Source organism: Callospermophilus lateralis, chromosome 3, assembly GCF_048772815.1.
Source record: "Callospermophilus lateralis isolate mCalLat2 chromosome 3, mCalLat2.hap1, whole genome shotgun sequence".
Taxonomy (NCBI): Eukaryota; Metazoa; Chordata; class Mammalia; order Rodentia; family Sciuridae; genus Callospermophilus; species Callospermophilus lateralis.
Genome location: NC_135307.1, coordinates 67,248,177 through 67,273,440, shown reverse-complemented (window position 1 = coordinate 67,273,440; position 25,264 = coordinate 67,248,177). Strand labels below are relative to the sequence as shown.

Genomic DNA, 25,264 nt, shown 5'->3' with positions numbered 1-25,264 from the left:
TCTTGTATGTAATTTTGTAGAACCCTGAGGGTCTCCTTCCATTTCCATTTCCATGCAATTTCCCTTCTCTCTCCCTTTCCCTCCCACCTCTCATCCCTGTTTAATGTTAATCTTCTTCTCATGCTCTTCCTCCCTACTCTGTTCTTAGTTACTCTCCTTATATCAAAGAAGACATTTGGCATTTGTTTTTTAGGGATTGGCTAATTTCACTTAGCATAATCTGCTCTAATGCCATCCATTTCCCTGCAAATTCTATGATTTTGTCATTTTTTAATGCAGAGTAATACTCCATTGTGTATAAATGCCACATTTTTTTTTTTATTCATTTGTCTATGGAAGGGCATCTAGGTTGGTTCCACAGTCTTGCTATTGTGAATTGTGCAGCTATGAACATCGATGTAGCAGTGTCCCTGTAGTATGCTCTTTTTAGGTTTTTAGGGAATAGACCGAGAAGGGGAATAGCTGGGTCAAATGGTGGTTCCATTCCCAGCTTTCCAAGAAATCTCCATACTGCTTTCCAAATTGGCCACACCAATTTGCAGTCCCACCAGCAATGTACAAGTGTACCCTTTTCCCCACATCCTCACCAGCACTTGTTGTTGTTTGACTTCCTAATGGCTGCCAATCTTACTGGAGTGAGATGGTATCTTAGGATGGTTTTGATTTGCATTTCTCTGACTGCTAGAGATGGTGAGCATTTTTTCATGTACTTGTTGATTGATTGTATGTCCTCCTCTGAGAAGTGTCAGTTCAGGTCCTTGGCCCATTTGTTGATTGGGTTATTTGTTTTCTTATTGTTTAATTTTTTTAGTTCTTTGTATACTCTGGATATTAGGGCTCTATCTGAAGTGTGAGGAGTAAAGATTTGTTCCCAGGATATAGGCTCCCTATTTACCTCTCTTATTGTTTCTTTTGCTGAGAAAAAACTTTTTAGTTTGAGTAAGTCCCATTTGTTGATTCTAGTTATTAACTCTTGTGCTATGGGTGTCCTATTGAGGAATTTGGAGCCCGACCCCACAGTATGTAGATCGTAGCCAACTTTTTCTTCTGTCAGACGCCGTGTCTCTGATTTGATATCAAGCTCCTTGAGCCATTTTGAGTTAACTTTTGTGCATGGCGAGAGAAAGGGATTCAGTTTCATTTTGTTGCATATGGATTTCCAGTTTTCCCAGCACCATTTGTTGAAGATGCTATCCTTCCTCCATTGCATGCTTTTAGCCCCTTTATCAAATATAAGATAGTTGTAATATTGTGGATTGGTTTCTGTGTCCTCTATTCTGTACCATTGGCCCACCCACCTGTTTTGGTACCAGTACCATGCTGTTTTTGTTACTATTGCTCTGTAGTATAGTTTGAAGTCTGGTATTGCTATTCCGCCTCATTCACACTTCCTGCTTAGAGTTGTTTTTGCTATTCTGGGTCTTTTATTTTTCCATATGAATTTCATGATTGCTTTATCTATTTCTACAAGAAATGCCATTGGGATTTTGATTGGCATTGCATTAAACCTATAGAGAACTTTTGGTAATATAGCCATTTTGATGATGTTAGTTCTGCCTATCCATGAACAGGGTATATTTTTCCATCTTCTAAGATCTTCTTCTATTTCTCTCTTTAGGGTTCTGTAGTTTTCATTGTATAAGTCTTTCCCCTCTTTTGTTAGGTTGATTCCCAAGTATTTTATTTTTTTTTGAGGATATTGTGAATGGAGTGGTTGTCCTCATTTCCATTTCAGAGGATTTGTCGATGATATACAGGAATGCCTTTGATTTATGCGTGTTGATTTTATATCCTGCCACTTTGCTGAATTCATTTATTAGCTCTAATAGTTTCTTTGTAGACCCTTTTGGGTCTGCTAGGTATAGAATCATGTCATCTGCAAATAGTGATAATTTAAGTTCTTCTTTTCCTATTTTTATGCCTTTAATTTCTTTCGTCTGTCTAATTGCTCTGGCCAGTGTTTCGAGAACTATGTTGAACAGAAGTGGTGAGAGAGGGCATCCCTGTCTTGTTCCAGATTTTAGAGGGAATGCCTTCAATTTTTCTCCATTCAGAATGATGCTAGCCTGAGGCTTAGCATAGATAGCTTTTACAATATTGAGGTATGTTCCTATTATCCCTAGTTTTTCTAGAGTTTTGAACATAAAGGGATGCTGTACTTTGTTGAATGCTTTTTCTGCATCTATCAAGATGATCATATGGTTCTTATCTTTAAGTCTATTGATGTGGTGAATAACATTTATTGATTTTCGTATATTGAACCAGCCTTGCATCCCAGGGATGAATCCTACTTGATCATGGTGCACAATTTTTTTGATATGTTTTTGTATCCGATTCGCCAGAATTTTATTGAGGATTTTTGCATCTAGAGTCATTAGAGATATTGGTCTGTAGTTTTCTTTCTTTGAAGTATCTTTGTCTGGTTTAGGAATCAGGGTGATGTTGGCCTTTTAGAATTATTTTGGAAGTTCTCCCTCTTTTTCTATTTCCTGGAATAGCTTGAAAAGTATTGGTATTAGTTCTTCTTTAAAGGTTTTTTAAAACTCTGCTGTATACCCATCCGGTCCTGGGCTTTTCTTAGTTGGTAGTCTTTTGATGGTTTCTTCTATTTCCTCAATTGATATTGGTCTGTTTAGGTTGTCTATATCCTCCTGACTCAATCTGGGCAGATCATATGACTTAAGAAATTTATCTATGCCTTCACTATGTTCTATTTTATTGGAGTATAAGGATTCAAAATAATTTCTAATTATCTTCTGTATTTCTGAAGTGTCTGTTGTGATATTGCCTTTTTCATCCCGAATGCTAGTAATTTGAGTTCTCTCTCTTCTTCTCTTTGTTAGCATGGCTAAGGGTCTGTCGATCTTATTTATTTTTTCAAAGAACCAACTTTTAGTTTTGTCAATTTTTTCAATTGTTTCTTTTGTTTCGATTTCATTAATTTCAGCTCTGATTTTAATTATTTCTTGCCTTCTACTTCTTTTGCTGTTGTTTTGCTCTTCTTTTTCTCGGATTTTGAGATGAAGTGTGAGATCATTTATTTGTTGGTTTTTCCTTTTTTTAAGGAATGAACTCCAGGCAATGAATTTTCCTCTTAGAACTGCTTTCATTGTGTCCCATAGATTCCGATATGTTGTGTCTGTGTTTTCATTTATCTCTAAGAATTTTTTAATTTCCTCCTTGATGTCTTCTATAACCCATTGATCATTCAGTAACCTATTGTTCATTCTCCAAGTGATGCATGATTTTGCCTTCCTTCTTTTATCGTTGATTTCCAGTTTCATTCCATTATGATAAGATAAGATGCATGGTATTATCTCTACTCCTTTATAATGTCTAAGAGTTGCCCTGTGACATAATATATGATCTATTTTTGAGAAGGATCCATGTGCTGCTGAGAAAAAAGTGTAACTGCTTGATGTTGGGTGGTATAGTCTATATATGTCAATTAAGTCTAGGTTATTAATTGTATTATTGAGTTCTATAGTTTCTTTATTCAACTTTTGTTTGGAAGATCTGTCCAGTGGTGAGAGAGGTGTGTTGAAGTCTCCCATCATTATTGTATGGTGGTCTATTAGACTCTGGAACTTGAGAAGAGTTTGTTTGGTGAACATAGCTGCACCATTGTTTGGAGCATATATATTTATGATTGTTATGTCTTGTTGGTGTATAGTTCCCTTGAGCAGTATGTAGTGTCCCTCTTTATCCCTTTTGATTAACTTTGGCTTGAAATCTATTTTATTTGATATGAGTATGGACACTCCTGCTTGTTTCCGAAGTCCATATGAGTGATATGATTTTTCCCAACCTTTCACCTTCAGTCTATGTATGTCTTTTCCTATCAAATGTGTCTCCTGTAGGCAGCATATTGTTGGATCTTTTTTTTTTTTTTTTGATCCACTCTACTAGCCTGTGTCTCTTAATTGGTGAGTTTAAGCCATTAACATTTAGGGTTATTATTGAGATATGGATTGTTCTTCCAGCCATATTTGTTTATTTATATTACTTAACATGGTTTGTTTTTCCTCTTTGATTATTTTTTCCCTTTACTGTACTACCTCCCACTGTTGGTTTTCATTGTTATTTTCCATTTCCTCTTCCTGTAATGTTTTGCCGAGGATGTTTTGAAGATATGGTTTTCTAGCTGCAAATTCTTTTAGCTTTTGTTCATTGTGGAAGGTTTTAATTTCATCTTCCATCCTGAAGCTTAATTTCGCTGGACACACTATTCTTGGTTGGAACCCATTTTCTTTCAGCATTTGAAATATGTTGTTCCAGGATCTTCTAGCTTTCAGAGTCTGTGTTGAAAGATCAGCTGTTATCCTGATTGGTTTACCCCTAAATGTAATCTGCTTCCTTTCTCTTGAAGCTTTTAAAATTCTCTCCTTATTCTGTATGTTGGGCATCTTCATTATAATGTGTCTAGGTGTGGATCTCTTATGATTTTGCACGTTCGGCGTCCTGTAGGCTTCTAGGATTTGGGATTCTGTCTCATTCTTCAAGTCTGAGACGTTTTCTCGTATTATTTCGTTGAATAGATTGCTCATTCCTATGGTTTTGACCTCTATACCTTCCTGTATCCCAATGACTCTTAAGTTTAGTCTCTTTATGTTATCCCATATTTCTTGGATTTTCTGCTCATGGTTTCTTAAGAGTTTTGCTGAGCTGTCTATGTTCTTTTCAAGTTGAAATACTTTGTCTTCATTGTCTGATGTTCTATCTTCTAAGTGTTCTACTCTGCTGGTAGTATTCTCATTTGAGTTTTTAAGTTGGTTTATTGCTTCCTGCATTTCTAGGATTTCTGTTTATTTGTTTTTTATAACCTCTATCTCCCTGTATAGTTGATCTTTTGCTTCTTGGATTTGTTTATGTAATTCATTGTTGAAGTGATCTTTTATTGTCTGATTTTTCTGTCTAATGTCTTCCTTGAGACTCCAGATCATCTGAAGCATGTAAATCCTGAATTCTTTATCTGACATTCCATCTGCTGCAGCTATTACCTCTTCTAAAGTTGAGTTGACCTGCATTGCTTGTGGTCCTTTCTTTCCTTGTCTTTTCATACTGCTCGCGTTTCTTTCTGCTTGGTGAAACTGTTGTGTTATTGAATTTTCCCCCTATATATTTATATTGCACTTGTATAGTTGCAAAGTCTCCCTTGCAGGGGCGGGCAGTGGCTGTGCTCCTCCTCCAATTGGGGTGATCCGTCTATCACGCCAGCGGGCCGCTGGGCCCCTTCTCCAGGTCGCGTGGTCTGCCTACCTTGCGGGCAACGGCTGGGCCCCTCCTCCAATAGGGGTGATCTGTCTACCATGCTGGTGGGCCGCTGGGCCTGTTCTCCAGGTTGCAGGTCTGCCTACCTTTCAGGCGCGGGCAGCGGCTTTGCCCCTTCTCCAATTGGGGTGATCTTTCAACTAGGCCGGCGGGCCGCTGGGCCCCTTCTACGGGTCGCGCGGTCTGCCTACCTTGCGGGCGGCAGCTGGGCCCTTCCTCCAATTGGGGTGATGTGTCTACCACGCTGGCGGGCCGCTGGGCCTGTTCTGCTTGTCAGTTGCAGGTCTGCCTACCCTGCAGGCGCGGCGGTGGGCGGCGGCTCTGCTCTGCCCCTCCTCCAATTGGGGTGACATGTCTACCACCACGGCGGGCCGCTGGGCGTGTTCTGCTGGTCGGTAGCAGGTCTGCCTACCTTTAGAGCAGGTATTTTAAAGAATATATTGTGTTATTATCAGGTGCAAAGTTAATTATTAGTTTGTTTGCCTACTGGATGTATATTACCTATTATATATTACCTATTATATATTTTATAACTAAATGACCCAGTAATTGAACAGAATTTATTTTTGTACTTATTGGGGTAATTGTTCTGGTAATTTTGTGTTTTAACTGGTAGAGACTATTTTCTAATTATTAAAGAATTTATAAGGAAAACCCTAACAGTATGAAATAGATTTTATGCAGATAGTTTTTTTTTTGTTTTTGTTTTTTACATTTTGAGAAGAAAATGAAATGTTTTCCCAGTAATGAAGAAAATGTTGCCTTTGGTTTCCATATGGTCAGAGAACACATTTAAGGCGGTACTCTGAATTTTTAATGAAAAAGGCAGATTATAACTGAGGTCCACCCCTAGAAGTCTACAGGGAGAACTGAGCAGATACCTCAGAGGTCCATGGGGTGGGTGTTCAGCCTGGTGCCCCAGGACAGAACCCCACTGATTGTACCTTCCTATCCTGGCCTCATTGACATTGCCAGCTAGGCTGAAGATTTGTTCTCAGAAGAGCCCAGTAACTGAAGTGGAAGGTATATGACCAAACACATGAAGGTGAAACAATCACTAAACTCCCCACCCCTGGTTGTCATCTTTTTTTTTTTTTTTTTTGGTACCAGGGATTGAACCAAGGGTGCTTAATCACTGAGCCACATCCACAGCCCTTTATTTATTTACTTACAGAGCAACAAGGGACAGCTATATTTTTTCAATCCTGGTTTGAAATATGCTTAAAAATGGGTGAAATGATAGGATTTGGTGCTTTGGTGGACTGTGAGTCCTGCCTTTCATAGCATCATGAGGTCTCAGACTTATTCAGTTGGAAGGACTCAAGAATGTCTGCCGCCATCCTTACGGAGGAGAACAGGAGGGGTCACATACATTCAGTGGATGGGACCCTCAGGCCACACGGCCAGTCCAGGAGTACTTCTGCTAGATGGTTTTGCCTCCTCACAAGACCATTCAGCTCTCCAGGCTGGACTTGGTGTGACTTCTGGTATCCCAGGCCCAGATGGCGAGTCTAACCCCCACTGGACAGCTGGCACCAGGCTGATGGGCACGGGTGCTGGCCTCTTTCCTCTCTGGTGGGGATTCTGAGGCCAGAGTTGGTCTTAGTCTAGCCCAGGTGAGCCTGGCTCTTTGGCACTGCTCCCATGCACCGTTTGTGCCCTCCTGGAAGTTAGTCTCAAAGTGTAACTCACCGTACTTGGTCTGCACACCGCAGGGCTGAAGCGCAGTGGTAGCAATGACCGGGAACCAAATACAAACTGCACAGGAATACTTTTTTGGTCAATTGCTGACCAAAATAAATACATGAAGGCAAAACAATCACTAAACTCCCCACCCCTGGTCATCGTCTTTTTTTTTTTTTGGTACCAGGGATTGAACCAAGAGTGCTTAATCACTGAGCCACATCCACAGCCCTTTATTTATTTTTATTTTTTTGCTACTGAGGATTGAACTCAGGGACACTCAACCACGAGCCATATACACGGCCCTATTTTGTATTTTATTTAGAGACAGGGTCTCACTGAATTGCTTAGTGCCTTACTTTTACTGAGGCTGGCTTTGAACCTTTGAACTTGCTGTCCTCCTGTCTCAGCCTGCTAAATCACTGGGATTCCTCCTCTTTCTGGTGGACACCTTTGCTGAGATTACTGGCCGACACCTTTTTATTTTTTTTAACATTGAGACAGGATCTTGCGAAGTTGCTCAGGGCTTTGCTAACTTGCTGAGGCTGGCTCTGAATTCTTCTGCCTCCCAAGTTCCTGGGATTACAGGCGTGTAAGTTTGCTCAGCTTCCTTTGTGTTCTTGAGATGTTTTAGGAAACTAATCCTTGCTGTTCTTTTCCAATTTAAATTTTTTAGGAACCATCAGGATATAGAATAGGCATTAAAATTATTTTTATGGAAATCAATGACATGGAAATGCTGCAACTTAATATTTAGCAGAATCAAACAAAATTGTGGTACAATTACCTTTCTGTAAAAACAAAATATCTGTAATAGAAAAGTTGCCTAAAAATCCCCCAAATGTTAGGATGGGTGATATTTGTATGGTGGGGCTAAGGATAGAGTTTACTTATTTATTTTAGTTTTCTGTAATATTACAAATTAATAAACACACATAGTACACAATTCTTCTTTAAACAAATGTGTATTTCATTTTGTAGAAAATGTGATTTATAGTTCAACTTTTTATCCTGAAATGCATATAGATTTAATTCTTTTTTCATCCTGTAATATTATCTGAATACGTTTCTTTACACTTGTCCCTGTCATGGTAGTTGATTAGGGGTAAACTTAGTTTTGCACTTACTGATGATTTCTGATTTGACTAGGCTCATGTGTTCTGGCCAGCCTTCCAAGCTCCTGGCTGCATCTGCTAGGTCCTACCTACTTTAGCAGGGAAGTCTTGAGGGTAGGGACATAGAAATTGCTTTTTTCCCCCTTAAACTTCCCAGGCAGTTAGTAACTGCTGTGTATGCTCCCTGAGTGCTTCATTCTCTGTAAAGGATTTCCCAGTTACTCATCTTCCCATCGCAGTGCCTAGTACAGGATCTGGCAAGAAGTTAGCACTTGACTGATTCTTATTAAATAGTGAGTGATCCTGCCTTACCTGGAATTCTCAACTTTCCTTGAATTTGGTTCATGTGTTTATAATACTTAAATTACACCCCAGTGTTAGAATAAAATTGGGTCAGAAAGCTTTTTTTGGGGGGGTTGCCTGGGATTGAACTCAGGGGTACTTGTCCACTGAGTCACACCCCCAGCCCTGTTTTGTATTTTGTTTAGAGACAGGATCTCATTAAGTTGTTTAGTACCTTGCTTTTGCTGAGGCTGGCTTTGAACTCTCAATCCTCCTGTTTCAGCCTCCAGAGCTGCTAGGATTACAGGTGTGTGCTGTGCTCCCGCAGAAAGCTTTTAAATTAAGTAAGGAATGTGACCCTTGTGGGGGAGAAGAAAACTTTTTTTCCTGTACACCCCTAGGTTCCGTGGTTGGAGGCCCTGCCAATGAAACTGACCAGAGAGATTTGTTAACAAGAGAAAAAAACCATTTAATTACTTAACCATGCATAGCAATTCTGCAAAAAAATGTGGCTTTAGGAAGAGGTCAGGATCTCTTCCTAGAGGGTGTATGCTCACCCAGGATTGTTTATAAGGTTTGTTATTGGGATTAGAATTAGCCCTCTGCATTGATAAGAGTGAAGTCATCCTCCTCTTTCTGGAGAGACACCTTTACAAATGGAAATTTCCTTTACAAAAGGGAAACATCCTTAGTTTGTAGAGCTTGTCCAGCCACTTCTCAGATGTTTTCAGCTCAAAATATCTGATGCTAACTAGATAAGACTGTTTGGGGTTGCACACTATGGTCCCCTTCACACTCATATATGTATGATTTAGGGCTGCAGTGGGACATGGTCATTATAGGACAAAACAAGCCCTTATCTGGAAAAGATTGATTTTGCTAATTTCCTCTGTAAGGCAGCACAGTTAAAAGAGAAAGAATGGGTCCCAGGCCAAGTGGCAGCTGGTGACTCTGCTGATAAAAACCACAAGTAATTTGGGGTCCTTAGAGTACTGCAGGCCAAAAGGAAAAGGCAAATCACTCTGCTTTTGCCCATTTTTAATAGAAAATTAATTTCTGGGTGTGAAAGACTCTGCAGCTGCCACAAAAGCAGGCAAATTATTTTTTTTAATAAACAAATAGTATATTTCAGCAACAAATTTCTCATTGTAACAGCTAACATATTTGTGGCTGTCAATTTTAGAAATATTTCTTTTCAAATGTCTTGGAGACACCAGTATGTGGGATTTTGAAGATAATACTACATCCTTCTTCAGCAGGGAAGCATAACACAACAGAAATGTGAAAAAATGCTTGTACAGTTGTGTTAGATGAACGCTCAGGAAAAATACTGTGGCAATCACAGTGAGATTCTGAACATATTTTCCCAAGCATTTCTGTCATTTCTCCAAAATATTGCCATTGTACATGCAGCCATTTTTACCACAGCTCATGGGACTTTGTGTAGCTTTTTAAGAGAATTCTTTCATCCCCCAGCCTCCTTTCCCCTGCCCCCCCCCCCCAGAGTATTTTGGGGTCAAGAGTTCCTTTTGAAACTGTGAAACCTCTACACCTGACTTGGTGGTGTACACCTGTAACCCTAGCCATTTGGGAGGCTGAGGAAGGATGATCACAAGTTTGGGAACAGCCTAGGCAACTTAACAGCCCTTTCTCAAAATACAAATTTTAAAAAGGCCTGAGAATATAGGTCGGTAGTAGAGCGCTTGCCTAGCATGGGTAAGGCCCTGGATATAGTAATAATAATAATAATAATAATAATAATAATAATAATAAGGCCCTGGGTTCAAACCTAGTAGAATGATGATGAAACTGTGAAACCCTAAGGAAAAAACTGATTACAAGTAGAAATTGACATTTTATCTTAAAATATATCCAGGGAGATTTGAGGGCAATTCAGTTTCATTCTTTTCTTTCTTTCTTTCTCTCTCTCTCTCTCTCTCTTTTTTCTTTCTTTCTGTGCTGGGTATCAAACCCAGGGCCTCACACATGCTAGGCAAGGCATTCTATCATTGAGTTATATTCCTGACTCTCCATTCAGATTTTTATGTCTGGCAATTCTGGCCATTTGTAGATTTTCTTTTTTTTTTTTTTTGTGATGTGTGTGTGTGTGTGTGTGTGTGTGTGTGTGTGTGTGCGCGCGCACCAAAAACTCTTGGGACAGAAGGAATTCAGGTGGAGAAGGAAGTTGTAACTTTTTTAGTAGCCTCGTGTTAGATAGTAGTTAGTGATGAGCAGTGGCATGCAGGGCAAGGTCACAAATTTTCTTTAAGTTACTGCCAAGGCGGATGATGAGTACATAACCCAGAGGAAAGCACCAGTACACAAACCTTGAGGATCAACAAACAAAAGCAAAGGGAGCCAGTGGGGGATACATCACGAAAGAAGGCTTTATAGGACTGGCTCTTGACAGGACCCAGAAAAGTCAAGATAAAACTTGAGTCATGGTCCAAGTGTCTCCTTCCATCTCAGAAGGCCCCCCTTCTTTTGGCTGGCAGTCTCACAAAGGTAACCTCTGACCCCAGTATCCACACTAACATAGGACTGCCTTGTAAATGCAGCCCCCTGAAGGGGATGGTCACTATGACAGTCCCAGAAGAGGACCTGCTCAGGTCAAACTCCACTGTGAAGTAGGGTAGGACACCTGACTGGTGAAAGTTGCTAAAGGAGGATCCCAATTCTCAGGACTGTTGCCAAAAGCCCAGAAGCCAATCCAAGGAGGACATGGCTTTTATAAAAAGGAAAAGGAAGGTTTATTGCTTTGCTAGCAAAGGAGAAACAGGGAAAGCCTGTCCCAAAGGCTGTGATTCAACCCATCCGCAGGAACAGGGGCTTTTAAAGAGGTGATTCAAAGGCTACATCCCACCTGTTCTCCGTTGGAGTTGTAATTCACTTGTAAATTTGGGAGATAGTTATTCCTGAGATCTTCTGGCACCACCCCCAAAGTCTGGATTGCTTTGTTCCTGTGGTGGGTGTGTGCTTAAGTATAGATAAATCTGCCTAAAATGGGGAAGGTGGTAATCCTGTTTTCCCTGAGATGAGGGATGGGGAGAGATTAGGGAGGAGCAGGGAGAGGGGAAGAGAAAGAAACAGGGCCATTTTAAAAAGAAGTTGCTGTGGCAGAGCAGAAAGGGTTATATTCAAAGCATAAAATAGACCACTGTTGCAGAATGACCATGAAACTAATAAAATCGGAGCTAGCCCTGTGCCCTTTGTGGTTCTCTGCCCGGAGGTGGCCCATTCTCTCTCTAGAGAGTTCCCTCTTGAGCCTCCCTCTTCTCTCAACCTGCTCTCACTTGGCTTCCCTTTACCTTCACTTGCAATGAAATTCTCTTCCATGATTTTAGGTGTCTGACTCTAAGTTTTCTTTCATTGGAACACAAGAACAAAGGTTGGGAGCTTCTGCTACTCACTCTCCTGTGACACTGTGATTTAATGTTGTTAGAAATAAGGAGGTGCCCCAAGAATTCAAACACTGCTCCAAGGTGGGTGGGCAGGCAAAACTTTGCTTCTGGCAAATGGTCTTGATACCAGACCCAGCCTGGTTAGAAGCACACCTGGGCAGGCAGCCCACCTGCTTATATCTTGAACCTAACAGAGCTTTGCCCTTCCCTCTGATTGGAGGAGTTGGGGGTTACAAGTTACTGCGATTGGCTAATTTTAGAATTAGGGCGGGCAAAAGAGAAGGGCTCCAATTGGTTTCAAATAAGGCTAAATACTAGATTTTTAAAATGAACCGTCAGACTTTGTATTTCTCACAATGTGAGTGGACCTATGTAACAGTAGCACTTAGACTTCAGAGTTAGTTCAGGGTTCCTGGACAGCCAAAGTAAAAAAACAAAACAAAACAAAACAAAACAAAAACATCAATCTGGTTCGTGTTTGAAAACAACAATAAAAATTCCCATTTTCTTTCTCCAAGGAAATGAAGTATTTCTTAGCACTCAATTCTTAAAAGAAATGTTTTTTTTTTGTTTGTTTGTTTTGTTTGGTGGTACTGAGGATTGAGCCCAGGGTGATGTACTGAGATACATCCCCAAACTCTTTTTATTTTTTATTTTGAGACAAGGTCTTGCATAGCTGCCCAGGCTGGCCTTGAATTTTTGATCCTCCGGTCTCAGGCTCAAGAAAAGCTGTGTGCCACAAGTCAAGCAAATTAAGTTTTTAATGGGGAGCATCCTACAAATAAGAGCTGAGAGTTGTTAGAACAGTGTTTTCAGAAACATTGTTCCAGTTTGTTTGTTTACTTGTTCATTCTTTTGTCTTTGCTTAGATATTTATTATGCACCTGCGGTGTGCCATACTCTATGCTAGATGATACAGCTACAGTAGCAAATAAGACACAATCCCTTCTCACATAGTTGACTGTCCAGAATCTGAAGCAGACTCCAGACCATGGATCTGCTCCACAGGGCCAAACGGGGCTCAGTGATGAGCATCCAAGGAGTGGGTTTCTCCATGTTAGCTGGCAGGTCGTAGGATTTATGGCCTTTGGCTTGATGTGTGGAGGCACAGGCCTGTGATCCCAGTGACTTGGGAGGCTGAGAAAGGAGGAATGCAAGTTCTAGGCCAATCTGGGCAACTTAGTGAAGCTGTCTCAAAATAAAATAGAAAAGGACTGGGGTTATACTCAGTGGTAGAACACCCCCGTGTTCAACCACCAGTTCTGCAAAACAAACAAGCAAAAATAAACCGTAAGTTGATGCATGGATAACTGCAGTGTACTCTAGTTTACAATGCCAAGAAGGTGCTGACGAGGACTAGGCAGTGGGAGTCAGGACTCCAGCTAGTCTGAGCAGGGCTGAGGTTATTCCTGGAGTGGGGAACAGAGATAAGTGACTTGTTAGTTACTCTTTTAGGGAAGGTGAATTCACCTAAAGACAATTTGCTGAATGAAAGGCTATTGTAAGTATTTCATTTTATTATTTGAAAAGGTTGAGTAATTCACAGAAGATAAGACAGTTTTAATAGTATATTAAAGGCATATGTGACCCGGGTGCAGTGCTACATGCCTGTAATCCCAGTGACTCAGGAGGCTGACGTAGGACAATCACAAGTTTGAGACCAGCCTCAGCAACTTAGCGAGGCCCTGTCTCAAAATGAAAAATTAACAAAAGAAAAAAAAAAAAAAAGGGCTGGGGATGTGGTTCAATGGTAAAGTACCCCTGGGTTCAATCCCCAGCACCAAAGAAGAGGAAGAAAAAAAGATATTTGTGATAGTGAAGGTGGCTTTGTTTCATTTTATTGTGCTGACATTTTATGGAATATTTAATGTGTGTTTGCCCTGCTGGAATGAGAAGGAGCTGGGGCAGAGACAGAAACACACTTCAGAACTATTGCTGTGGTCCCCAAGAAAGAGGAGACTGAGAGGCAGATGCCAAGTGACAGGGGAAGGCAGGGTAAGAGTGTGCTCACTGGAAGTATATTCATTAAAAAATCTTGTTTTTCAAGTCATACGTAGGATAAGGGGCTAATATTCAAAATATACAAGCAAATCAAGCTACTTAATAACAAGAAAACAAACAACTTAAAAACAGGTAAAGGAGCAGATATTTCTCAAAAGAAGACATACCAATGGGTATTTATGGAAAATGGCTCAACATCCTCATCATCAGAGATTAAAACCAAATGAGCTATCACCTCCCACCTGTTAGATTGGTTATTGTCGAAGGGATGAAAGGTAAGTGTTGGCCAGGATGTGGAGAAAAGGGAGCACTCACTTACTGCTTGTGGTATTGTAAATTAGTATAGCTATCATGGAAAATGGAATGGAGGTTTCTCAAAAAACTGACAACAGAATTACCATACGATCCAACTATCTCTCGTCTGAGTGTATACCCAGAGCAATTGAAATTAGTATGTTGGGGCTGGGGACATAGTTCAGTTGGTAGAGTGTTTGCCTCACACGTTCAGTCCTCAGCACCACATACACACACACACAAAAAAAAAAAAAAAAAAAAAAAAAATCTGGATATTGACGAGATAGCTGTATTCCTACGTCCTCTGCTCACAATGGCCAAGACTTGGAAACAACTGAAATGCCAAATGGATAAAAATTCAGCTATTCAGCCTTAAGAAGGCAAGAAATTCCATCACTAGGGACAACATGGATAAGCCTTAGAAGACATCATGCTAAATGAAATAAGCTTAGAAATAAGCTTAACACAAAAAAGACAAATACCACATAATCTCACTTGTACATGGAATCTAAAAAGATTGAATCCATAGAAGCAGAGAGGAGAATAGATTCTGGTGATCTCTTAGCATGGTGACTACAGTCAATAATGTACTGTATTGTATATTTCAAAATAGCTGAGAGTGGATTTTCAGTGTTCTTGCCACAAAGAAATAAGTATTCAATCATTCCAAAATGTATCCATGAATTGAAACTTGACATTGTAACTTATGAATGTATATAATTATTATTTGTTAATTAAAGATAAAATAAAAATTTTAAAAAATGTATTCCTGAGTGTAAAAAAGTCTTAGAAATCCATTTTCTTATGAATAATAATCCATATATTATGTCCCTTGTTTCCCCCACCCATGTTCAGGACATACTGGAAACTGGAAACATCATGAATCCATTGCTTCTAGGCAAGTCTTTGTTGATTCAGGCTCTTGTAACTGGGGCCAGAGGTGACATGTACTTAGTCCAGGAGAGATGGGATGGGCCGAGCCATGCCTGGCAGAAGTGGTAGAGTGGGTCCCAGAGTTGTTCATGCTTTCTGTGGGCGTGCTTCAGTGCTCATCTGTAAGTTAGGCCTCTTCTGGAGCTGGAAGCTGGAATCTCAGTGCCTGTGAATAATTTGGCATTCAGAAGTATGAAAATAATCTCACTCATTTATGCACATAAGCTTCTATTTCTCACTACCAAAATGTTCTTGCTCACAAATGACTAACAATTTACAATTTTTATCTCGTTTTGTAATTTCAACACATTGCATATGCTATCTGGTCCTCACAGAATGTGTTAATTTATCTGTACCATTTCTTATTTCCGAGAAAATTTGAAGTAGTTTATAGGGGAAAATTCAATAGAATAAAACACAGAGAAAGACAGATTAAAGGGAGAATAAGGAAAGGTGGATAAAGCCAGTGGTGCAGCCTCTTATTTTCCATAGGGTCATTTTGTAGTTGCTAGGGATGGGATATAGCAGCCAAAAAGGAAAGGGAACCTCATTTATTAAAATAACGTGGTTGTGAGATTAAAAGAATAGGTGCTCAGGATTTTTCTTTATACTGATTTTTATACTGAAGATCAGTATAAAGAAAAATCTTTATACTAATTTTTCTTTTTTTTTTTTTTTTAGAGAGAGAGAGAGAGAGAGGGAGAATTTTTAATATTTTATTTTTTTAGTTTTCGATGGACACAACATCTTTGTTTGTATGTGGTGCTGAGGATCGAACCCGGGTCGCATGCATGCCAGGCAAGCGCGCTACCACTTGAGCCACATCCCCAGGCCCTAATTTTTCTTTATACTGTGGTTTTTCTTTATACTGAGACTTGAGAGACTGCTCCACACTATATTCTCATAAAAGGAACACAGTGTGTGACTCCTGGGCTGTGTCCTCCTGAACGGCACACTGAGCACAATGGCAGGTTTCTCCTGACCACATCCTGTAGGACCCTGCTCAGGGTCACACTGCAATACATTTCAATCAAGGCAGTTCTCTGGGGGCTGATGGTGTGGCTCAGAGCACTGGCCCAGCAAGTATGAGCCCCTGTGCCCTCAATTCCCAGCACTGGGGGAAAAAAAAGGGGTGGGGGCGGGAAGAGAAAAGAAAATGGAGGAAAAAAGGCAGTTCTCCAAGGGATAAGACAATGCAGTGTAGGTTTCCAGCTTCCCGACAGCTGGGCAGGATCCAAAGGCAACATCCAGGAATGGCTGGACTCTTGGTGTTCCAGGCATTCTGACGTGAATAGTATTTCTTGTAATCCAGCATTTTCAAATGCATAGCAGAGAGCTTTGGGTTAGATTCTTTGGCAGGAATCAGAAAGTCTATCAGTTGGCCCAGACGAAATCATTATCCTCATTTCACAGATGAAGAGACAAGACCTTGGAGAGGCAGATGATTGTCCAAGGTCACGTGGTCAGCGGTGGAGCTGGGACAATAGCTGAAATCTTCCCCTCTTAGACTATGCTCTCTCAATGGTTCCTCTCACTTCTCCAACTTAAGTAGACTTCTGTTACAATGAAGAGCTGGGAAAAAATGATTAATTCTGTTAAGTTAATTTTTAAGTTAAGATTAATTCTTAAGTTAAAAAATTAAAAAAAAAATGTTTCTAACATCCATATGTACTCCTTTCTTAAGATGTTGGCTAATTTAACTCTATAGCTGAAGTTTTACCCTGCAGTCCTTTGCTCTCCTTGTCTGAAGTTGGTGGTTATCATTTCCCTGTGTGTTTCTGTCCTTTTACTGTGTGTGATTTATATAAAGTGCATAAATGACTTGATAATATATTTATCTTTTTGCCCCCTATCATAATTTCAGTATACTATATATTCCATGTTGATATTGGTAAAACATTCAGTTTTCTCTGGAATAGTCTTCCCTTATATGAATAGGCACCATCATTCATTCTTTTTACCAATGAGATTAGTTTTTTTACTTTTTTTTACACTTCTACCACGAACATCCTCGAACATGCCTCTTTGTGTATATGTGCAATTTCATAACATTTTTTGGTTGACAGACATTTACCAAGTCTCCAACAGTTGCTGCTCTTACTTGAGCATCAGGCAGATGTGAGAATTTCTGTGTTGAGTCTTCATGGCCAAACTGTGGGCCCAGAATGCCCTTTGGGTCCATTGGGGGGCCCAGGCTGCTCTGGCCTCTGGCCTTCAGCTGCTGTCCCAATCCTTGTCTGCGTCTCTGCTTGATTCATTCCTGTTTTCAACTATGGCCTGTTTGGAGCACCGTTCATTTCTCCAGCACCCTGCCCCACCCACCCTTTACCCCACTTGTTCCCTGGAGATGACCTCACTTCTTATTTTACTGAGAAAAATGAGGTCATTTGATGAGGACTCCCTTCATTCTTCTTTGCTTCAAAACTCCTCAGCACTTCTACCCTGGAAAACAGTGAACATATTTTACAAACCACAAATTCTTGGAATGAATAGAAGAATCAATTTTGAAAAAAGGTCCTGACACACTAAGTCTTACCGGAAGCTACTCCATCTTCAAAATCCTTTTGACACAGAATTTAGATCCCTTCTGGCCACAGCCTCCAGTTTTCCCAGCTGACTCCCCAGATCACCTGGTGCTGCACCCTGCATATCCGAACCTTAGAAAATCGGCCAGGAGCAGTGGGGCATTGAGAAAGACCAAGGAACACTCGTAGAGAGAAAGCTGGGACCAGGTGGGACACCATCCTCTGATGGAGGAACATTGACCCAGAGTTAATACAGCACGTTTATTATATAGATTTAATCATCAAAAGTTTATTTGTGGGAAAGGTTCTTCAAGGTAGACAGACTTGAAGCTTGTGGCACTTGTGAGACATTGTGGTTATCTTATTATGTCCAGAATTCTCTATCCCTGGCAGCTGATGTCTGAGCTCAGGGCTAAGACTCTTATAGTTCTGTGCCTTTGCACAGAGCCTTCTCAGACAGGGTGTCACCACAGCAACTGGGCAATCTTGACCTGCACTTTTGCACAGAAAATTCCCAGTGCAAGTGCGGCCATAGTGACGAGGCAGTCAGAGACCATGATCCAAGTCACTACTCTCCACAACTTGATCTCAGAGAGGTGTCAGTCCTGCACTTCATCTGTCTGCTCACCCTTCCAGTCTACACATCCCTCCTTTCTAACTCTTTCTCCCTCAGCACTCACCCCATGCCTCTCTCCCAGACCCCCTTCTCCTTCTTCCTTGTCTCAATAATTCTCATCCTTGAAACTGTCCTTTATTTCTCCTGTGTTTGATACCCAGTTCCTATTTTTCTCATTTTTAAAGTTTATTGATTTAGTTATTCTATTTTATTGGAATACTCCCCCCTTTCTTTCTTTCTTTCTTTCTTTCTTTCTTTTTTTTTTTTTTTTACTATTTTATTTTATTGATGTGCTAGGGATTGAACCAGGGCCTTACATGTGCTAAGCAAGCTCTCTACCACTAAACCTCACCCCCTGCCCCACTTACTTTGTTGAACTAACATCTCCAGTAACTTTATAAGAGTGAATGCACATAAGACATACATGTTTTGGAGACTTACATGTCAGGAAATGACTTTTCCCCCTCCTTAATACTCAATTCATACTTTAGGCAGAAATAGATTATAGGTTGAAAAAGTTTCTATCAGAACCCCCCCTTTCTCCCCCCCTCCCTCCCTTCCTCCCTTCCTTCCTTCCTCTTTCCTTCCTTCCTTCCTTCCTACAGTCTTACCTTGTTGCCTGGGCAGGCCTTGAACTTCTGATCCTTTTGTCTTAGATGCCTTGAGTAGCTGGAGTTATAGATAGGCATGTGCTACCACATCTGGCTCTCTCAGAACTTAAAAAAAAAAAAAAAAGATTGTGGTAAAGTACACATAGCATAAAATCTACTGTCTTAACCATTTTTAAGTGTCCAGTTGAGTGGCATTAAGCACATTGTTATAATTATCACAAACTAGTGTACATCTCCAGAGCCCTTTTTATCTTGCAAAACTGATTCATCATACCTATTAAAACAATTAAAAGTTAATTAAAACAATTAACTCCCCATTCCTACTTCTCCTAGCACTTGGTAGCTACCTTTCTACTTTCTGTCTCTATGTATCTTAGCTATTTTAGGTACTTCATACATTTTCTGAGGCTTTCTGGATCTATGTTGATTTCCCACACCAGGTCTTGGAAGCTTTCATCCTTAAGTGTTTTGTTTTGTTTTTTAAAGCTCTTAATTTTAGTATTGTGACTAGTATTTATTTATTTATTTATTTATTTATTATGGGGATTGAACCCAGGGCCTTGCTCATGCTAGACAAGTGTTTTACCACTGAGCTATATCCCTAACTTCTAGCTTTTATTTATTTATTTATTTATTTATTTTTTTACTGCTGATTAAGAATTTTTGTGGGATAAGATTCTGTCTTCAATCCCCAGCATATACAAAAAGAAAGAAAGAAAAAAGGAGAAAGATAATCCTAATAAGTTTATTCATGGTTTATATTAACTACCGTTTATATACTGTAGTACATCTCCTGCAGTAAGTTCTCAATAAATGTTGTTTTTGTAGATTTTAGTTTTAGGTATTTTTCTGTTGCATTCCAACAACCACTCTTGAAGGAAAGCTTTATCAGTTTCATTCTACAGCAGTGTTTGTTGCAGAGGAGAGCATCTGGGACTTGGTCAAGGCCAGCGGAAGGCTGTTAGGGAGGTGGCTGCATTCCCACAGGATGCCCTCATTATGGATTAAGTGGGTGGTTTAGCAGCATCCTTGGTACTGAACTGTGAGTGACACTGCTGTTTTCTGAGGTTGCAAGTCCAGCAGCATTATAAACTGAGAATTGTGACATGTTTATTTTTCAAAAGTACAGTGAATTGATAGGACTGATTATTCTGGCCTTTTGTGGTGGTGGTAAGAATAAAATGCCTGGGAGGGGAATTACCAGGGACCTTAAAAAATCCTCTGGTCTGGGACTCTGTCCCAGTTGCTTCTGATCAAATCATGGCAAAGGATAAATAACAGAAAATGTTAATGGGGAAAAAATGAAGAAACTTACTACTAGTTAATTACCAACTTTCTGCTTGGTAATAACTGTCATTTGCTATGAATGACTTTGTTACTTAGCTGATCAAGGGGAGATTCTTTAACAATTCCTTGAAGGACCTTGTGATGCAGCTGAAGAATAGAAAAAAGAATAAGGGAGGTGCCCCAGGAAAAATGCTGGAATTCAAATAACTGTTAAAGAAATAAGTGAATGTACATCCTGCCACTGTGTTCCTTCTGATCAACCTTTAAAGATAGGGTAGTTACCTATTTCTCACTATTGATACAATGACTTTTCACTTGCTGTTAGACTGGCAGGGATTATTAGCAAACCATCTAATAATGAGAATATGAAAGACTCATTGAATTACCAAAAAGTTTAGGGAGTAGTTTTTAGAATTCTTTTTTTTTTTTTTTTTTGGCAAGGGGGCGGGTACCACCGATTGAACTCAGAGGCACTGGGCAACTGAGCCACATCCCCAGCCCTTCTAGAAATTTTTAACAAACTCAGAGGCTTTTTCTAATACTTGTTCCTGGCTTTTTTTCTCATTATGATGATATAGATATGGAGGTTCTATAATATATGGTTTGAAAAACTGACCCTGAACTACATAATATCTTATTCCCTATTTCATTAGAAAAAAAAAGAAATTGTATTGCAGTAGACATGGGTATTTATCATTTTAAAAATATGAAGATTAGCAAAAAGTAGAAAATAAAAATCACCCATAATGGCACTCATTGGAAATAACCTCCATTCACATTTCATTGAAAGCATTCCATTCATAATAATCCAAAGTAAATGCCAAGATTCTTTTAAAAAGGGAAATTCACTAGTGTTTTGAGGTTTTGTAGATACCACAGACATATTAAGATATATTGCATAAGCAAACCACGATTGTTTCAAAATAGTATGTGTATTAATGTACATGAATTTTTAAAACACAATTCCCCATCACTTCATTTGATCTTAGAAGCTTTAATGCCACTACATTAATCCTTTACCCAGCCTTTCCTTATGTTCCTGAAGAAGGTCCATTATTCACTTTTAAGAATAGCCTCATTTATTTTAATTCTAAACACTGATTTCTTACATAATTGTGGCAACATTTAAGTCGAGGCCAGCAGTCTGAGATCCACCTGAGGATGCAGCCCTGGGCTCCCCTCTGGAGTCAGAACTCAGGGATGATGCAGTCTTGGGGAGTCTGGCTGACAGAGACCCTGTGACTCTGGGCCAAAACCTCACCACTTTTTGCCTTCCCTTTTTAGTCTTTCTAGCTTCTCAATGTAAAGCCAAGAAATCTCCCCAGGCTTATCTTCTCTACTCTGTTCCAGTTTTTGATGGGCCTTGTTTGATAAGTTAATTCCTCTGTGGAAATGTCAGCTCTTTCTCTCTGTCATCAAATAAAATTGCATTGGGAATATCATAAAAAAGTTCTTTAATCAAATCCTCATCACCACTGTAGCATGTTTTGGTAAATAATTATACTAAGACAGTATCTGGGCCAATGACACTTGTCATTGATCCAGTACTCAAAGTTTGGTTTTACTTTTAATGGATGTTTTTAGAAGTGCTAAGAAGTTCTTCAGAGTATAAAAATTATTATATTTTATTGACATGTTTGCTAAAAAAATTTTTACAGTAAAAATCAAACTGAGGGCTGGGGATTTGGCTCAAGCTGTAGCGTGCTTGCCTGGCATGTGTGCAGCCCAGGTTCGATCCTCAGCACCACATACAAACAAAGATGTTGTGTCCGCCGAAAACTAAAAAATAAATATTAAAATTCTCTCTCTTTCTCTCTCTCTCTCTCTCTCTTAAAAAAAAAAATCAAACTGAGACATCTAGTCATCTTAAAGTCTGTTTTTTGTTTTTGCCATTTTTACCAAATTTTCCCTACAGCTTTAATATACAATACAGTAAATTCCATACATCAGTCTAGATGGGAATATTTCTTAATTTGGTTATTAGCTTGTTATTAACTTATTATTTATCTTTTGTTTTTATTTTTAATATAAATAGGAAATACTTTCATAAATAAGAAATGTTTTCTTATAAGTAAGAAAATATGTATTATTTCCCCTATATTTGGTACTTTATATTTGATTAGTAGTGGCAGTGAGTGGTTTTCAGAGAAACTGTTACCAAGTTCAAGGTATCATCCAAATAATGCCAACGCTAATGAGATTTTTTAGAGTGACACGCTGTTTTAATATGTATAACTCCTGTCCTAGTTCATTTAGGCTGCTCTTAATACTTGCCTAGTGTGTGTGAGGCCCAGAGTTCAATCCCTATTACTGTAAAAATGAAAAAAACAAAACAAAACAAAACAACAGAACTGTATTTCTCATGGTTTTATAGGCTTGGAAGTTTAAGATCAAGTTGGCAGCAGAGGCAGGGTTTAATAAGGACCCACTTCCACATAGACAGCCACCTTCTTACTGTAACCTGGCATGGTGGAAGTAGATACAGGTCTCTCTTCATTTTTTTTTTTTTTTAAATAAGGGCACTGATCCCATTCATAGGGCTCCTGCCTCATGACATCATCTCTCAAAGGCCCCACCACCCAATACCTGGGGGTGAGAATTTCAATTGGAATCTTGAGGGAAATACAAATTCTGTACATTGCAGCTGCTGATGGTCCTATCTATCTCTACCTTCAAGTGATGGAGCAGGCATACCTTCTTGGCCATAGAGAATTCTCTACACTCCTCTCTTAGAGAATTGTGCTTCATATTGTATTTATTTGTTATTCTCAGTTTGGATTCTTTGAGATCAGCTTCTAGTACATAGCAATGTTTGTTGAGTAAATGAATAAAAGAACAGCTGAGTGCAATAGCACATGCTTGCAATCCCAGTGACTTGGGTGGATGAGGCAGAGGATTTCAAGTTCAAGGACAGCCTGGGCAACTTAGAGAGATCTTGTCTCAAAATAAAGACAAAAAAAGCTGGGCATGTAGTTCAATGCACAGTGCCCCTGGGTTCCGTCCCTAGTACTATTAAGGAAAAAAAAAAAAAAAAAAAGGACTAAATGACACATGGCAAACTTCTAGCTATCTGTGGGAGTATGGTCATGTATTGATTTAGAGTATAAACTTGGAAGCCCAGACCACCTAGATTCAAATCTTGGCTCTATCGTTTATTAGCTGTGTGTCCTTAGACAACTGCATATCATATTTGTGCATCTTAGTTGTCTTTTTGGTGGTGGTGGGGGGGTACTGGAGATTGAACTCAGGGGCACTTAACCACTGAGCCACATCCCCAGCCCTTTGTATTTTATTTAGAGGCAGGGTCTTCCTGATTTACTTGGGGCCTTGCTAAGTTGCTGAGGCTGGCTTTGAACTTGCAATCCTCCTGCCTCAGTCTCCTGAGCTGCTGGGATTACAGGTGTGTGCTCCCATGCCCAGCTTCTTGGTTGTCTTCTCAAATGTGGGGATAATTGCAGTACCGAGCTCAGACAGTTCTTATAAAGGGTGGTATATGCAAAGTGCTTTGAACAGTGCCTATATATAGTGAGTGCTGCATAAGGTGGCTGCTACTATTGTTACTATTCCCCCTCCCCTTTAAAAATAGCCCTGGATAGAACAATAGGAATCCTTAGGAAATTCATTCTGGATTCAGTTTTTCTTCTGTGAAAATGAAGTAGTACTTTGTCTCCACTTTGGGTTTAGGAGCTGGAGGATGTAGAAAGGAATAGTGAATGTCCTCAGTATATCACAAGGCTGAGGACCTCTGTCTTTCTTTGACACCAGGCTACAGCTAGATATAATCAGGCCCTTGGGAACTAATAAGTTAATCTTTTTAGTTAGAATGAATCAACTCAGTAGAGCTACTCTGTTAACTCTGGCTGGTTCTGATGCATCTTAATTCAGAGGGTAAGCAACTGAATTACTGATAAAGTTTATTTGGTAGATAAAATCTTTAATAACAGTGATCTACAGGAAAGATAATAGAAGGAGTGGTTTTGATAATAAACATTGGGGAGGAAGGGATGGAAAGATTTTTGGACTGTTTAATGATTTTTATCCTCTGCATATTTAAAAATAGTCTGTTTAATATTTAATATGACTGATTGTATCTAGCTGTTGGCCTCAGATTTATTTTTTGCTTTTCCCTTTAGCATTTTATTATGAAAAATTTCTAGTTATAGCAGAGTTAGAGTATTTTACAGTACATGTTCACATATTCAACACTGTTTCCCCACCTCTGTTCTACCCTCACCTCCTCAATCCCCATCCTGCAGCTAGAGATTGAACCAAGGGCCTCTAACATACTAGGTAAGTGCTCTACCCTGAGCCACGCCCCGACACACAGATTCTAACATTAACTTCAACCAATACTTGCTTGGTTACAAAGCTGTACATCCATCTTATTTGTGGAACTGGGAATCAAACATAGGGCTGGGCACATCATAGACAAGTGCTGAACCACTGAGCTACATCCTAAGCCCTGTGCATACATTTTATATATTTGGTTAATTTTATTCTAATTTTTTTAAAGTTGTAGATGGGCACAATACCTTTAATTTATTTTTATGTGGTGCTGAGGATCCAACCCAGGGACTCGCACATGCTAGGCGAGTGTTCTACCACTGAGCCACAACCCCAGCCCAGATTAATTTTATTCTTTAATTTAAAAATTTTTTTAGTTGTAGATGGACACAATCCCTTTATTTTATTTATTTATTTTTATGTGGTGCTGAGGATCGAACCTGGTGTCCTACACATATAGATAAGCGCTCCACTACTGAGCCAGAACCCCAGCCCCTGTTTAGGTTTATTCTATTATTTAATTATCTTTTTAAGTGAAGTCATTATTTTAGTCTCAGTCCCCAGAAATTAGTAGACACACACATATACACATCCAGTGCTTTTTTCGAGTTGTGATGTAAGGAGTTTATTCGAAGAATTAAGATTCAAGGTGAAGGGAAGGGTGTAACTCAGAGATAGAACACCTGCTTCTTTTGCATGAAGCCTTGGAGTCAATCCCCAGCACCACAAAACAAAACACCTAAGTAAGTAAGTAAGTAAGATTCAAGAGACTCAAGAGGCTAAGGGAGAAATGTGTAGGTGGAAAAATAAGTATTTGGGAAAATAATATAATAGATAGATGTAAGTTAATGCAGTCTCAGCTCTTGTTGCCAGTGAATGGCAACATTTATGGATCAGAAAAGGAACTAAATTAAATAAAATGTTTTGAAGAAAATTCTCGGTGGTTGAAGGTTAACAACAC

General features: G+C 39.5%; 1 protein-coding gene across 5 annotated transcripts in view; it reads left to right on the top strand.

Annotated features, from left to right (window-relative positions):
- Positions 1 to 25,264, top strand: part of Syne2 (spectrin repeat containing nuclear envelope protein 2) — a 336,103-nt gene that overhangs the window by 32,911 nt on the left and 277,928 nt on the right. The gene's annotated exons all lie outside the window — the stretch shown is intronic.